We start from the raw sequence: 18,209 nt of genomic DNA on the forward strand, positions 1-18,209 counted from the left end.
TTTAACACAATCTGAGGATTTATGCAAGTGGTAACTACAAGTCTGAAATTGGAATGAGGGAAACAAGGGAAGTCCATAGGAAGCTTAACATAGTTCCACTCCCAGGAAGAACTATAAAACCCCCTCTTTATTCTCCTTTAAACTCTGAACTTGACACAGGATATCATGAATAAGCAGGTACATTTGGCCATTTAATAATCTCAGGTATTACACAGGGTAACAGCTGCTCCATAAATTATGTTGTATCTAAACCATTTAGGACTTTCTGGATCAAGATTATCCTGTATTGTGCTCAGAAGAGAAGTCAGAGTAAATTTTTACGCACTAAGGTGGTATGATTCAAGTTAGCTCCATTTAGAATACGTTTATTGAGATTTTTTTTGCCATCTCTTCATCATCCTGCCTGAGCTAGCTTACAATTAAAACAATGAATTATCAATATAAAGCCAGTTTGGTGTAGTGGTTAAGAGCAGCAGAACTCTAATCTGGAGAACTGTGTTTGATTACCCACTCCTCTGCTCAAAACTAGCTAGATGACCCTGGGTCAGTCATAGCTCTCTCAGAGCTCTCTCAGCCTCACCCACCTCACAAGGTGATCGTCGTGAAGATAATAACACATTTTGTAAATCGCTCTGACTGTGGCATTAAGGTGTCCTGAAGGGTGGTATATAAATTGAATGTTGTTGTTATTTATGGTTGTTGTTGTTATAAAACAAGCTATTAACACAAGCCCAGGGACATTAAAACAGCATAAAACTATCCACAAGCCAGACTTCTTTCCTTTCACTTTCCTGGTGAAGGTCGTCAGGATGACCAAGGCTATTTCCATCACGCACCTCAGTCCAGATTAAAATGAGTCTAGATTAGAGATGGGCACGATCCCCAAAAAATTGCCGATCCAGCTGATTGTGGATCGGCACCGGTGACGATCCCAACTAAACGATCCGATCCGCTGAGTCACGATCGTGCGATCTCCATTATCGTGGGGTTTTTTGGATCGTAATGTGGATCGTGCCCATCTCTAGTCTAGATTATCTATCTTCTCCAAGACTGCATAAAGCTACATAGCGCCATGCCCAAGGACAGAATGGTAGCCACCAGGTAGCAGTTACTTAAGCCTTTCAGATCCAGGACAGGTTTCTCCAGAAGGGTCCTATGATGACTTCTTTCAGTGCTGCAATAGCACTGAAATAGTCCACAACTATTCAATTTATCCAATTTCTAGCTCGCCCTTCCCACCAACAGGCTCAGGGTGGGTTACATCCAAGTATAAATACAATTAAAACCTCAATAAAATCTTAACAGTCATAGAATACAATTTAAATTTACAGTATTCATGTCAGAAACTGAAATTTAACTGTAAATACACTCGCACATATGAAGAAATTTTATAAAAAATTCTATAATTCTAAAAAAAAAAAAAGATACACATCTTTTCATCCGCCTCAAAAATGGCATAATAGAACTTTAAGGTCTTTAACTTTAACTAACGAATGTTTGAGAATATTCTCTAATTCAGAAAAAAGGTGATAGAGATTTATAAAATTATAAACAGCATAGAGAAAATACATGAGCTTATTCTAAAACTCTGGGTCACTCAATTAAGCTGAGTGGCAATAGGTTTAGAACAGACAAAGAGAAATGCTTCTAAATACAATGCTCACTTACTGCCAAGAGCTCTACAGGTGGCCTTGGGTAAGGAAGTCCTCTCAGCCCCAGCTCCCCAGCTTTATTGTGGGGAGAACAACAACACTGACTTTAATGTCTGTCCAGAAAGGTGGTATATAAGCACACTGTGTTATTATCATCTTCATGAAACTGTCAGTGACTGTTACTACATTGGCTGATTTTAACAAAGGGATTGATAAATTCATTGAAAATAGGCTTATTAGAATGTAATACTGGAGACCTGTGAGGTATCTTATTCTACCAGATGGTCCTTTTCTCAATACTTTTTCCACTTTACCTCCTTCCCTCTCTTTCACAGCCTCCACAGCCTCTCAACTTCCTGTTTCCTTCCCATCTAACTTTCATACTGCCTTCCCATTTGCAGCTTTCCCTCCAGTTCTTCCGTCTATTCCTGCTTCCCACAGCTTCTCCCCTTTCTACAGCTTTCTCCAACTCCAGTCCTTTTTGGTCCAGTTTTGATTCCTTTCCCTCCATTCTGGCTTTGCTCCTCCCTGACCATCCCTCTAGTCTTTGCTGCCTGCCCAATTCTTGGATTAGATAGTACCTAGATACTCCATGAGAGCAAGGAAACAAGAATTGTTGACACTGTTCCCTATGCAAAAGACTTCTTCAGCCATTTCTCACCTAGACAACCATAGTTGTCTGCAGCTGTCTTGGCAATCCAAAACAGAAATTCATCTCACTTGAAAGTTTACCTTTATGTTATTCCCTCTTTTTTTAAAGTAATATTTAAGACATTTCTACTTTCTGCACCTGGACCTATTGTATGGAGCTCATGTTCAGAATAAGATATGTATATAGATAAGTGGAATGCCTATGTTTAGAAGCAACATCTTTGTACATCAGATGCTAGGTACTATCAACAACTACACCTAGCGTGGGTAACCACAACCAAGGGACTAGAAACAATCTAATAATGGAACATGGATACAAATATAATGTAAATTTATATATAAATTTAATTATGTAAAGTGACAAAGTGCTAATTGCTGTAATAAATAGATTCTATCAAGTATATTCCACAAAACAAAATAGTCAGAATGGCCAAAGTAGTCCAAATCCTGTTACACAATATTAAAAGTCCAATTGCACATATGAGAATCCTCTGTAAGTTTTTTCTTTCTTTTTTTCTGTAGGTGCATTGAAGAAGATGTTCCCAAAGGAGACACCAAGACCAACAAATGAATGTCCAAATAGGTAAGTATCCAGACTTAATGTACTAATATCTCCATATATATCTTTTGCAAGTGGAGTCAAAATTGACAAAGACCTGACAAGGGGCCAGCTATTAAACCACTTGTTTCAAAAGTAAGGGTCATTCCACCAGTCCACCGTACATCAATACCAATGCCTGGATTCTCTCTTGCCTCGATATGGGGTACAACCAACAGGCAAGCACCATCACTTCATGCCATGTTAGCTTCTAGAGGTATCAAGTTGGCCACTGAATGCTGGACTATACGGTCTCTTCCAGCAAAACACTTGTGGCCCAATATGCAATTCATTCCAAAACCTCTGCAGATTACAACTAAAACAATAAAACAAAACTATTAACATACTGCCATTAGAAATAAGCAAAGGCATTAAAAACAGCAGAAAACAAACATCAAGCAGCCGAAAATTAAGTTGATAAAACAAGCTGCAGGTCAGGAGAAGACCATAAAACTGCTAACAAATAAAACTGCTAATCTATAAACGCAGATTCAAAATTAAAATCTTTAAAAGAATTAATGATACTGTAACTTGTATAGCGCAAGTGCTCAGCAGCCAAGCCTGAAGGCTTTTTCTAAAAAAAAATAATAAATTTTTAAGCACAAAACAAAGTACAAAACAAAAAAAAGGGGGGGAAACGAAAAACAATGCTGGCAATAAAAACAAAAATAGTGCTGGCAAATCTATGCATAAGCTTCTATAAAAGGTTTCCAAATATCTAAAAATAAGTCCATAAGCAACTGCAGTCTATATGCGAATGTTGGTAAATTTATAACATCCTCAATCCAGTAAGTTATAGGAGGTGGGCTTTTGTCTTTCCAGTGTTGTAGTATACGTTTTTTAGCAATTGTAAGGGCACGGAGGGTCTTTTCCAGTTGACCATTGGTTAGGAATCAAGAGAGAGGCAAATAGTTTAAAAGTACATTAATACCCTCAAAAATAAATGAATATTCTAATAGAAAATTAATATGAGTAAATACTTCCTCCCAAAAGGACCGAATAACTGGACATGCCCAAAGCATATGCTTAAGAGATGCGTCTGCTAAGAGCCAAACTACAAGTGACGCCTTACACAGGTTGGACACTTGTCAGCTTCCCTCAAGTTTTGATGGGAAATGTAGGCGCCCTGGTTTTACAGCTTGGCTCTCCATTACAGCTGCAAAACCAGGATGCGTACATTTCCCATCAAAACTTGAGGGAAGCTGACAAGTGTCCAACCTGTGTAAGAGCAGAACCACAAGTGACAAAAGGCACAGATTGGACACTTGTCAGCTTCCCTCAAGTTTTGATGGGAAATGTAGGCAGCTTGGCGGAATGTTGGACAAGTGACAGTTGAAAAGTCCATTGGACAGCAGTCAGAGAGCCAAGCTTCAAGACTAGGATGCCTACATTTCCCATCAAAACTCGAGGGAAGCTGACAAGTGTCCAATCTGTGCCTTTTGTCACTTGTGGTTCTGCTCTAAGATGTCACTTGTAGTTTGGCTCTGAGTTACACCAACAACAATTGGACATTGTACTTAATCCTTTACTAAAAAAGCACTGTGGTGTTCAATGTATCCAAAACACAATTTTTTTTTTTCAGAATCAAGTCGCAGCTTAAGATCCATAGAAACTACAGATATAAGGCTTAAAGCCTTATCCCACTGCTTTGGCAGAACTGGATGATCTTGCTCACTATTCCATTCATCTCTAAGCCTCTGTATATCATATTTACTGACCAACATCAAGTATTTATAGACAAATACTGTAGCTGTCATTTTCTGTGTTGATTCAATAAGAGTTTCCAAAAGTGGGAGAGATACTGAAGCATTCAAAGCTGTCGGACCATATCTGAACACCAACAAATGCTACAATTGTAAATATTGCCATTCACCAGAATTCATGATCATCCCAGAACCCAAACTTACATGTTTACCCTCCTCATTTCCTACGAGACTCAAAGCACCTTACAACAATACCAAAATACAGATTCAAATAAATTAATAATTTAAACAGACTCAAATATTTACATATAACCAGCAAAAAAATACAACTAACAACAACCTGGTATGGTACTGGATGTACCAGACTGTCTCACTCAGGATCACAGCTAGTTCCTGCCAGCTCAGGCTGGAAGCCTCTCTCTCCCAACAGCAACAGTCTGCTGGAAACAGGCATTCTTACAGTACCTCAGGCCCAGAGAAGGATGAAAAGGAAAGGCTATATCCATAAAATAATTATTGTTGTCCAAAGGACACAGGCCTTTTTTATCCATCTTTACTCAGTTCCCCACACCAAAACCCCAACCTTAGCCGGATTCTGGGTAAGCACAAAGTCTGCAAGACATGACAAATTTCTGTAGGGAATAATAATTCTGCAATCTATCCCAAGGCAGCAAGCAAGACTATGTACAAAAGAAAAGCCATTAATATATCCAAGGGTGAGAATGTTAATGCTACTGGCATTGAACATAATTCATCACAGGAACACCAGGTTGAAAAAAATTCATTTGCACTATTTGCTGACAACCTTGTAGTAAAAGTTTTTTTTAACTACACCAGAAAGTCTCTAGTTACCTGATTTAGCACTTAAGAAGCAAGCACTTATCAAAATGTAACCTGAGCACGGATCAATTACAGTGGCAGCTGCTGTAATCTATGGTCAGCCATGGATATTCTCTATGGGCTATTCCCCCAAGCAATCCCACCACAATTAATGAGAAAGTGAAAAAAGACAAATTTGACTTCTACTTTGTGTACCTTGAACAGTCAGTGTAAAATTAATTTCCACTATGTGAGAGTAATTTATTTTTAAGACAGAAAATTTCTTGAAAGAGCAGTCTATAGTGCCATTTCTGAAAGTGTTTATTGATTAGCAGCCAGACCTAACAAGATATTTGACTTCTTGAAACTGTGCTTAATTTCTTTGTCACTATACTTCATTTCCCTGATCTGGATTCTTTTCTGACATTTCTACTTATAGAATATTTCTTTCTTTGTCTTAAACGGTCAGAAAGTTGTCTTTTATAGAAGAAGTGTCCAGCACAAAATACGTATTAAGACAGTGATACTTAATAGCTCTGGAGCCACATGGAGTTCATAGACATGTCACATGTCTATGAACATGCCACATGTTCCATTCCCGTCCCACGTTCCAGGAAAGCAGACAAGGTTTGTGGCTGGAAGGGGGTTTCACTTTGAAACAGTTGCTGACTAAGGGGCAGAAAGTATGTCAGACCTAGGCAATGGCGGGCTTTAAAGGTAACAACCAGCAACTGAACTTTGAAACAAGATCAGTAACCAATGCAGAATTCTCAAACCAGGCATAATACGTTCTGAGCAGCCAGCCCCAGCTAACATGGGCTGCTATATTTTGCACAAGTCAAAGCTTCTGATTTGTTTTCAAAGGCAGGCCCATGTAGAGTGTGTTACAGCAGTCTAGCCATGAGGTCACTGTTTCATAGATCAGCATGACCAAGGTTCACTGGGTCCAAGAACAGGAATAGCCTCCAAACTCCATGTAAGAAAACATTTGTGTTCGCTGCTCAGCCTAGTTCATCAGTAAAAGAGCCAGACTTAAAAACTGCCATCAAACTTTTAACTGAACCCAACAAGAACAAACTTACTTCATACAAGAGTTGGTAGCACAACCTCCTCCAAGGCCCCAGCCTTGCTATACAGGCAGGTCAGGTAAAGTCAGGAATAAGCCCATTCCCCCTTTTCTATATTCAGTAGGGTTTTTTAAAGGAAATGAAAACTCTAGGAACTTTTTCAAGTGAACACCCAAAATGTTCTATGCAGATACCTATATTAAACATGCAGACAACATGCTCACGAACCATACCTGTCAGGAAGCCACCACAGGCTGCAATTCCCTGTCAAGTATATTATGTGGCAAAGTCAGTTTTGCTTATGCACCATATGAAAAATGGTACTAAAATTGGTGAGTACTGGAAGCCTCACTTGTGCTTTCTTTTTTCCCCCCACAGCTGAAAGACAGCACTTTACTATTTTATGCAGCTCTGGAATCTCCAAACAAAACTTTATGTAACAGGTAAGCCACTGGAGTTTCTTTTATCGTAAAAAATAGAACACTTTTCATGCAGACAACTAACTAAACTTCCAACATACCTTTTCAATTTTTTTACTATACTAGAAACCAAAATCCATTTAAACTGAACCAGGGAGAATGAAATTTTCAGAAGTGGAGACAAGAAAAGGATAGTGGGAAATGCAAACAACCGGTATCCCCTCCCCATCACCATTAATTCCACTTCCATTCTGCACAGCCATGAATATATACCAAATGTTCAACAGCTGCAAACTCTAGACATTCACAGTACACAGATAAGTGGGTACATTTCATCAAATATCCTTTACAAGTAGCTTTCAACATTCTATTTTGAAGGGTAAAGCTCTCACATTTTATGCTAACATGCAGTTTGTTATATGTGCAAAAATCCCAGAATGGTGAATATGCATGGTTTGGCTTTTGATTCCTATACACAATCTCTTCCAGGAAAAATATTGTATTTGATTTTTAATGCTGATGGTAGAGTCTTCTATGCAAGGAGCTGTATTTCAGAAGAAGAGGTATCTTCTACCAATGGAATGCTCCACCATTGGTGGAACAGAATATTTTGATTTACCCAAGGTATTTTTTTTCTTGTGTATGATACAATATTTCACTTTTTCTTCTCAAAATGAAAACACTTAAACTGTAATTTCTCTGTATGCGGGTGCAATGTCTAAGCAGGACCATGCACATATTTAGAGCCACAAACACCAGACACATTCAACTACATGAATTTTGTTCACTTATTGAGAGATGCTTCCCCCACCCCATGACGAATGCTTCCTTTGGCTCCAAAGTGCTTTCCAACTACAGAATAACATGATACAGTCAAAAAACGCACAAACCCAAGAGAGATTGAGTAGAAGAATGCAACACAGAACGTTATCTAAAAGCTAGTACATCTGAATCTCATTTCAAAATCAAAAGTTTAAGATTTTTTTACACAGTATATAAAGGGTTATTAAATTAATATTCAGAACTGAACTATTAACTAGTATAGTGGCTCCCAGATGTCTCATACAGAAGCAGTTGGAGAACATTCACCAAGTGCACTTACCTGTCCAAAGTGGAATAACGCAGGTAATTAAATGTAAGTAGCCAGCACCCTCGAATTTTTTTCCCCCTTCAACATGTTTCCCATTCAATCTATTAGGTCTTGTACTATTACAACTCACCAGCATCTGGATACCAAGTGCAATTTCAAATACTGCAGCAGAATAGATTTTCCATCATACAAAAAAAAAGTTAATCCAAAAGCAAGACATACTGGGCTTTTATCTACCTCAACAGTCAGAACAAACAGCAGCATATAACTCAACTTGCTCATGCAAGGTTTCCACGATCAAGGCCTCAGACATTTTCAGGTGACATTAACAACCCCTTTCCATCCCGGGATTTGTCACCTGTTGCATGTGAATGCTGTTAGTGTAAAACAGAAAGAAGAAGGCTGTTATTTTCATCTCAAAAGTACATTATAGGGGATTGCATTCTGAGTTACAGGTGGAAGAAATGTAAAACGTGTAAAAATGAATTTATAACTTTGGTTCTTGGTTACACCAAAATAAAACTGACTGATTCACATATAGCTTTTACGAGCTCAAGAAATGCAGCTATTTTAAGCATTATCTCCCTAGTGGAGAATGCATGGTTTTACAAAACATTCCATAGCAAATAACATTGTGAAACACAATCCGAAACTTACTAACCATTCTACTTCAACGTAAACATGAGTTTAAAGTAAGAGACGCTCTGATATTTTCCTAACAGTCGACTTGCTGCCACCTTTCTTCTACCCAGAATATGTGTGTGGTGAGTAAACCAGGAAAACCGAGAGACTTTCAAGCACTAGAAACATAATGCAGGTAAGGGAATCAAGCCAGTCTTTACTTTCCAGTTTATACAAGTTACAGAAATATCATACATGAACAATGAAACAAATGAAAGATCATATATGAACAATGAAAAAATACAACTCGAGTATAATGATTTGACTTGAAATAATGCTTGCATTAATACAGGAAGTGCAATTGTCATTGAACAGGTCATTATCTACTCCAGTTACCAGAAAAATGTAACTTTGTTGTCATCACCTAAATGTCCTCTATGTCCCCCACTCCAGTCGCTCACTCATACACACAGTGCAGACAGTCTTCCCCTGTTCCTAAAAATTATCTGCCTAGCAGAGCCTGGGGAAAGATCTGCAGAGTAAGACAAAATTGCCATGGAACCCAGCACAGCTAGTCATGGGTGCTGGCTGGGACAGAAACAGTCATATTTCTCAGTTCTTCTGTCCTTTGCTATCATCCTGAAGCCAGAACGTGGAAACAAGAAAGGCTGCTGAATGAACAAGACAGGTGCCCCTAAGATGAGGTGTGGGGAATAGTCATTTCAGACTCACTGCTACGGTTCCCAAATTCCCCTGACAAGTTGGAGAGTCACCTTCATCTCCTTCGAACATCAGCAGCAAAGGAAGCATATGGAGAAATGTCACTTGTCTGCACTTATCCTCTTGCTGCCATCATTATGACTGCCATTCTTCCATCCACACACACACACAATGGAGGGAGGAGAGTTTTTAATTTGGCTTTTAATCACACCATTAGCTTTGGTGTGCCCAATGTAACATCATATTTTTTAAACCCACTTAGCAACAGTGAGGCTGACAAGACTTTCCCTTGACCATGAGAGTTTCACTGAGCAGAAAGTAGCAAGAAGGGAATGACATGGGAAATGGTGCTGGGACTGGAAAGCAGAGTTGCTAACTAGAGATGGGCATGAACCACAAAAAAACCGAACCATGAAGTGGTTCATGGGTTTTCACGAACTAGGAACTGGTATGAACTGGGGCAATTTTACGAACCAGTTCATGGGGTTCAAATGCCCCTTTCCAAGTATTTAGCAGCAGCAGGGAAAGGGGCATTTGACAGTTTAAAGGGTCCTTTCCTGCCTTGCAAGCAGCAGGGCCCTTTAAACAGCCCAAACCCCAGCCCCACACTTACCTTGCCCAGCCACCCTGTGGGCCAGCAGCATCCTCCCCCTCCTCCCACGAGGGGCAGGAAGGCCGTTTTTGGCCTCTTCTGCTGCTGCATGGGCCCGCAAGGTGGCGGAGGAGGCTGAAAACGGCCTTCCCACCCCTCAAATGGCCGCCACCATTTGAGGGAATACTAAAGCTACATGTCTATATAGAACTGGAGACAAACAGTCCACTGTTGGTTGGCTGTACAAAGCTTTAAGTTTTGCCATCTTAATTCTAAAAAGCCCCATGTATGAGCACAACAAAATGTTAGGAACTTTCTTGCACATTGACATAGCAGTGTAAAGTTGGTGAGAATCACAATCTTGTGCAAGGAGGAGCTGTTAGTTATCTTTCTCCAGCTATTGTCTAATTCTGTCTCACCTCAACAGTCAATTTTACCTAGCAAAATGGGTGGGGGAGGGGGAACCTATATTTCCATCCAGCTTTCTTTGCTTCCTAGGAATGGAGTAGCTGGAATTCTTTGCGGGAGGGGGGACGTATCTTGGATCTGAAGAAAGTAAGGAGTGGTCAGCACTAAGGAGTGCCTCCTTAGACCACACAGAAAAGAATCCAGATATTGCATACCGGTAGTGAAAGAAAGTTATATTGTTTCATAGTTCATTTTTCTATGTTTCTCTAGACTGCAATCCCCACACTATTCCGTGCTTAATCAGTTTCTAATTTGAGTCTCATAGATTCCCAAGAGTAATTTTGGAATAGTCGTGTAAATCAATTCATTGTCACAGATTTCTCTGTCCCAGCCCATTAAGAACAAGTTAAAATATGACGTGTGATCAGCAAATATACATCAATGCATGTATTATTGTTTTGTATCTCCAATTTACCTCATTGCAAAGCTTACACTTCTATCACAAATTGATTACTTTCATAGTAGGGAATTCCGGGGGGATGAGGAGTGGTATGGTATAGTCACAACTTGTCAGATGTTAGAAGCTAAGCAATACTGGTACTTGAATAGGAACCATAAAAGAAGACTCTGCAGAGGAAGGAAATGGCAAACCACCTCTGTTTCTCACTTGCCTCGAAAGCCCCTTGTTGAGGTCAGCATAAGTTGGTTGCAACTTGATAGCACATACATACTTGAATTCCTGAAGGCATGCTAGCCGACACGGATATTCAGGCATTGTGACTGGAGAACTTTTACACTTCCGATCCAAATCTGTGGTTGCTGTGCTAACAACCATGTATTTCAGATGGCCTCTTCCAACTATTAAATTGCTTCAGCAGCAGAGAACACAACATAATAAAGATATCTTTACTAACATTTAGAACCAAAGCGTTCCTCATTTAACACATCCAAAAATTCTTTTTCTGAAAGCTCAACTGTTTTGTCTTAGCTTTCAAAACAAACATTTCAGGGCATGATAATAAGCATATCATACATAAAATTGCAATGCTCACATGTTATGTGCACCTTTGAGGTGTGGTTTTTAATTGGATTTCAACCAGCTGATTCATTGAACTATGACTAGTTTTCCATGCCAAGCCTTTGAACTATGTATTTAAATATAAACAAGCTTATAAACAATGTCCAGAGAGGATATATCAATAGAAGGATCCACAAACCAGGACCCCTGACTATCTGCAGTCATTAGAACTTCCTCAAACACAAGTCTTCTGGCATGCACAGAAAGCTTAGGAGTGAGAAATTAGTGATATTTGTGCTGGAGTATGTGAGAAGAAACAAGCAGGAGGAACTCTAGCAGCTTATCTTCTCCATACCAAAATACAAATGATATAAGTCCCTGTTGCCCGACATTATCTGGTAGGCACAAACAGACACCTTAGGCAGAAGGCAGGGAATTACCTTTTCCCTATTCCTCCGTAACTAAGAGCTCTGGGTAGAAGGCACGTGCTGTATCCTATTCACAAGCCAGGGGCCCTTATTTATTTTAATTATTTCTATGCTCCCGGGCAAGCATTTGAAACATCGAAATAGAATGTATAATTCAAATATATATAAAATATTTAAAAGCAATTAAATAAAACATATAATTACAAACGCATAAGACACCAAACAGGGAGGGGAGGCTGATAAGAGAAAACAAAATCAAAAAAGGCTTCACCCTCTGTCAGAAGCCAATGATGCAGAGAGACCAAAAATTCTCTATGAGGAGGGAGATCTTGAGTTTTGGTACCACAACCAAGAAGGCCTGTTTTCAGGTTGCCAGCTGTTTTGCCTCAGATGGTGGGGGCACCTGAAACAGGGCCTCTGAAGATGACCAGAGTAGTTAGCTGTGCTTCCCCTTGGCAAATATATTTGCCTGTATAAATTGTGTGCCAGATGTCAGTTGAGAACCAGTAAAAATTCAGATTGTATTTTCACAGCCTATATTCAGCCATTGATCCCAGACCATGGCCTTGGGCTCTGGTCAATGAGATGAAAAGCAGAATGGATCATATATGTGTCCTCTGACCTTAAGCCCCTCCATAAGGCCAGTACAACAAGTGGATATGTCCATCGTTGCAGTGCAGTAGAAAAGGAAACACAGACACACTACCCTAAAGAGATACCTTACCAACAACTATCATTTCTTTACTACTAGATCATCCCTTCTAGACAGGAACACCAAACAACGACCCACAAAGACAGAAGGGAACCAAGAATCGATCGTAAGTATCAGCCTACCAATCCCTCTCCCAACACAGCAGCTAGCTGCAATTGCTTCCACAAGCACTACTGACTATCATAGATACAAAGAAGAAAAAAGATTCGTAAGTATAAGATACTCATTAGTACTGTTCATTTAATACCTGTAACCTTTTCAGTCACAGGACAAATAGATCAGTGGCCAAAGGCAGAAATGACTCCCTTAGACTGTGTTAGAGAGTCAAGATATTTTTTTGTTTTTCCATCGAAGAAACTTTTTAAACAATAACACCAAGCAAGCAAGCAGTCAGTAGAAGGGATGCAAGTAGGAATGATGAACAGGCAGGAAAACACAAAGTACAGAATCACACACAGATACCATATGAATACCTTGTAATGTGAACAACCGTATTACTTTGGGGGATCATTTGGCACATACCCCATCATTCTCCAAAGCCAGGCATCTATCCTAGGCTCTCAGAAATGATCAAGGTACTATACTTTCAGCTACACAGGATGAAGTACAGAAGCACTATCTGCAGCTATGACTGACAGGCTGGTAGATGGTCCGTCTATAACATACCCTCTGTTTTCTCTATCAGATAAAAGTGTTAAATGATGCAAATCAGTTTATTGTCCTGTGAAATTATTCAGTGGAGGACACCACAAAATGAAAACATGACCAGATGCATAAATGCCTTCATTTCCAGTAAAGTATACTGCATGTATTCTCTGATCCTACAAATAGCCACGTGCATGCTCTTGAATCCAGTTGTACTCTTCCATTTCAACAATGCTAATGCAGAAGAAAGCTTTTCTTTTCCTTTGAAAATTGTCCAGAACAAAGCCATACCACTTGGAAACAGATTAAAATGGATAGGAAGAGCTGTACTTAAGAAGGCACAACCTTCCTCAGAAGTACAGAGAATAATTTATGCTGTGCAAAAATTCACACTTACAAGAACAAATCCAGACATCAAGTGATTTCACTATTTTAAGTACTTGACAGGCTATGTACTTTATTCAACTAAACTGTGAGCTAGTCACCATGCCTTCCAGAGGGTGGCATAAGTGGAGTTTCCAACACAAACACAGTAGAAATCTCTTAAGTAGACTCTCCTAAGAAAAGTACATTTCTGTATAGGTACTGCAGATACATGTACAAACAAGACTCTTAATCCACAATTTTCTGCCATTTTATACAACCTTTCTAGCCTAGTCATCCCAGATTGTAAATAATGTTAACTTCAGGTTTCAGTTGATGATACACAAAATCAAAGTTAAACACAAGATGGCATCTAAATTCAAAAAGATCAACTATAAGTACATTGCAGTTTCTTAGGGTCTGATAACATAAACACCAACATGTTCTATAGTTACCATTCAAGGAGATAGGACAGTCCTTCATATTTCATCCCCACCAATGAAAGATAAGTTACTGCAAGCTGCAGCTGCTAGAGCCACTTTGCGTACAATTCTTGTAGTTTTTGAATAGAAGAATGTTAATTTTTAGCCAAATTGCTCAAATTAGCACAAAGGATTTATTTTTTGATAATTTCACATTTGTTCTTACAGACCATCTGTATTCAGGCTTAAAAAGCGCATCACTAACTCATTCCATTATATGGAAGTTGTTCTCTAAACTACCTTGTGTCTTGCATGAAAATGCTGAAAAACAGAAGACACATGTCCTATTACAGGGTGTTTCTTTTAGGCTCGTGACGCAATGCCCGTCAGCAGAATCATTTTTTAAAAAAGATCTTCCCTATATTTTTTCCTATATACCATCTAATAGTAAATGGCATTTTAATAAATATACCTTAACATGAGTTCCTAGACCGATTTTTCATTTTTAAAATCCCTGTGCTAGTTGACTAGCAACATCCAATGGAAGCTTTCTTGCACAGGAATGAGATACAAGCATAACCTGTAAAGCCAACTATTTATATATCATGCAAATACTAGTAATAAGAATAAAACGAATCATGTGCACACTTACTTGGGCACGAAAAATCAGTGGGACTTGCCCTTGAGGTAACATGCACAGAACTGACTGCATGTATTTAACTTTTTGTACTGACTAATGTGACAGCTCCCATAAAACCTCACCTTTTTGAGGGTACACCTCCAACTTATATAGCCCTTATTTCAAAGTGCTTATTGATATTTTATTCGATAGTCAAGCCACCATCTTGCAGTACTGTAGCTTTACTCTTTCCAACTATTTTTTTAAAATCATATGCTACAAAAATCTTTGCTGCAGATTAGAAGAGCCTTAATGAGGACATTTCACCAGCTAGTAGCATAACCTGTACTGCCAAGAACTCACAAGTCAAGTAGGAGAAGGGAACATCAGACACTGTGCAAATATCCCAGTGAGTGTCAAATCACCTACCAGGAGTTTTAGGGAAGGAATGAACAGGCTGTTGGTGCTGCTAGTGTTCCAGAACAGAACATGATGCCTTCCAGCCACCAGCAGAGCTGCTTCCACTCACTGCTTACTGTTCCAGTCAAATGGGGAGAGCCAACACAAGAGCTTCCTGCCTACCTGTTTTTGCAGGATGCCCCAGATCCCAGAGGCAAGCCTGAAAGCCGGCAGATAATACAGCCAACATTATTCCACTCCCACAAATGAGACGGGAAATGAAATGCAATAGCAGACTCTGTACCGCACTGAGTATTACAAGAACAGAATACTAACTGGTTCATTTATTTGGCTGATTATCATATGTAGATACAAAGCTCAGATACAGAAGCTTTCGTTACAGCCAGTCCTTTGCAAACAACACAAGTTTTTGTTTGGTAGCAATAACCACACTTGATACCATCAATACATATACCCCCCCCCCAAGCCACCTTGTATTTAACAGAAAAGGGTGAGCACTTTGCCATATGTTCAGGTGGAGAAACTAACAAAACTGCTTTCCTTTTCATGTTCCCTCACTCCCAAAACAACCCCTGAACCCCTTCAGACAAGCTGTACCTTCCTCTTGGTTTCCTTGGGGCTCTTAATTTGTATTTATTTAGGATTTGCCCCTGCTCTCCTTAGGTATCACTTTCCAAATAAACTTGAAAGGAAATCGAACAGTTAACATCTCTGGAGGAAAGTGGAAAAGTAGTAACAGTCTTCCCTTGTATTTCATAGCTTTAGCTGCCTGGGCTGTTTAAAATGGCCCTAGGATCATTCTTCCAAAGGGAACAGGAAAAGAAAAATATCTTTGGCTATAAATCTGAGTACAATCAAAACACGTCTTGAGAAAGATGCCTACCATGTTCTCTGCATCAGCAGGAGGAAAAAACTTTTGCAGGCACAAGGGGCCGTTCGAACTGTTTTGGAGCATTCCGGCTGCTCAGCCCTACAGTTTCTAACACACTTCCGGCAGGCACCCTACATGCCAAAGGGGCCACAAGGCAGGGCACGTCTACAACAGGAATCAAGGATGCCTACACAGGACTGAGACCAGGGATGGGTTAAATGACCTTTAGATCCCTCTTAGCCTCGTCGACGAGGCGGTTCCCACTGAATGGTCGGCCTCAATGAAAGCCTCAAAGGCAGGGCGAGAGAGCCCCACCTGAAGACACCTCCACCCCCCGAGAGCAACTTTCAGACGCCAAGAAGCAGCGCCAGCAATAACGCTGAGCATCGAGAACGGGGAGAGGACGCCGGCTCCAGAGGCATTTCAAGCCAGTGCGGACGTCGTTGTCCTCCACCTAAAAGAAAGGGAGAATTCTTCTTACCTCCCTCAGTGGAGCCGAAGCCGCCGACCAGGCGTCGCTAATCCCTTCCTAGCGGCTCCCCCAAAGCCATGTGGCCGAGTGCCTCCGCGCCACAGGCGGCTTCTCCCTTCCACGCGCGACGCGCCCCCGGGAGAAACTCAACGCCGTCGGCGACGCCCGCCGTCCTCGCGCCCGCCCCGTTTGGCGCCACCTGGCCTGAAGGAAGCTCCCGAGTCGCTCCTCAGCAGAGCAGCAGGAAAAGAGAGACGATGTGAGGCGAAGGTGCTTGGCCCGCTCTTCCGCTGTGGCTGCCCAGAGACCTGGGTCTGGAAAGAGGGCGGACGGGAAAGGCGCAGAAGCAGCAGGGGGAAAACTTTGGCGGCCAACGGAGAGAGGGGCGCCGAGGCAGCGAGTCCGGAGAAGCAGGCGATGGAGCACGCGCCGACCACGCACGAGACTCCCCCAGCGCGCCTTTGGACGCGCCTGCTTAGAAGAGGCGCCGCCGCTGTTCCTAATCGCGGGAGGGGGCGGCGGCTTCTCTCCCTCCCTCCAGAGAAGGGCTTTCAGCGGGAGGCTGAAGAGCCACCGCGGCGAGCAACGCCTCTGAGTCTCGCGGGGAAGGCGGTAGAAGAGGGCCGCCGCCGCCGGGGAAATCGGGGGAAGCCGGCCGGCTTCTGCCCGCGCCGCTGCAGCGAAGGACAGCCAAGCGTGGCGCGCGTGAGGCAGCAGGTTGCAGCTCTCCAGCCTGAGAGGCAGCTTTCCGCTCTCGCCGGCGCGGCAGGATGAGAAGCTCGGCAAGAGAATGTCATCTCATTACTCAGGCTGCGCATAGAGGGAGAGGGATGGTAGGGCTGCTTCAGATCATGTGGGTATGGAAGCTCAGAGAAAATTCACGGCTCGCTGTGTGGAGAGGGGCTTTGGACGCGGCGCCCCGAATCGCCCGTTTCACGTGCCTCTTAAGTGGCATCAAACGGACGGCGCTGGCGGGTTCCGACCTGAAGCCTTTAAAAAAATAAAATAGGGTTACAACTCGTAGCGAGGCATGCCCTTCTAACTCTTCTCGCGTCCTCTCTGTCATACATACGCGCACACTGCTGCAAACACGTCGAAATGATAGGTTTTTCGTGGCGGGTGGGGGGGCGCGATTTGGTTTATAAACGCAAGTTTGGCTTTTTGAAGTTGTCTCTGACGTCATTCCAAGACCAACGTTATCTTATTGCTGGCTCGTTGGTTACCCCCCCCCCCGGTCCCTCGAACATACATTGAACCTGGAGCATAGGAAATGGGCGCTAGGGAAGGGGCATGCCAGAACGGTGCGGTTGAAACGATGCCGGCGCTTCCAATGTGGCAATAGCCCCGCAACACCAAAGTCGTCCAGTAGGGGGACAGCAGCCGGCTCGCAACTTCTGCTGCGCTGCTCAGAGGAAGGCGGCTCTAACTTCCGACCTTTAGACTTGGTCCAGCGTTGGTGTGCGGTCCGAAACCTCAGAAGTTTTTTCTTGCCCACCATGCACTCGGGGAGGAGGGAAGATGCAAGAGATTGAGGCAGAAGCCCCATTATATTTCGATTATGCCAACATGACTGGAGGTTCAAATTGCTTGCAGTTCTCCCTGAAAAAAGGCATTGCCTCAGTTCAGTGGAGTCACGTTATGAAAAGACACTGATAATTGGTTTAAGAGGTAACTACTGTCCCCCACAGTATACAGGTGAGCTTTTCATCCTGTTGCTTCTAGTCAAAACAATTTTTGCAAATTACCAAAAATCCAACCAGGTTTGATAATAGTGGGATGAATATATGCTCTACAAACTAAGATAACCCCATACCACATGAAAGTCATGAAAAACAAACATTGGTCTCAATCCTATATTAGTCATATGGAAATGAGATGGATGCCATCCCTCCAAGCTTT

The sequence above is a fragment of the Eublepharis macularius genome, chromosome 6 (genome assembly GCF_028583425.1).
Source record: "Eublepharis macularius isolate TG4126 chromosome 6, MPM_Emac_v1.0, whole genome shotgun sequence".
NCBI classification, from domain to species: Eukaryota; Metazoa; Chordata; class Lepidosauria; order Squamata; family Eublepharidae; genus Eublepharis; species Eublepharis macularius.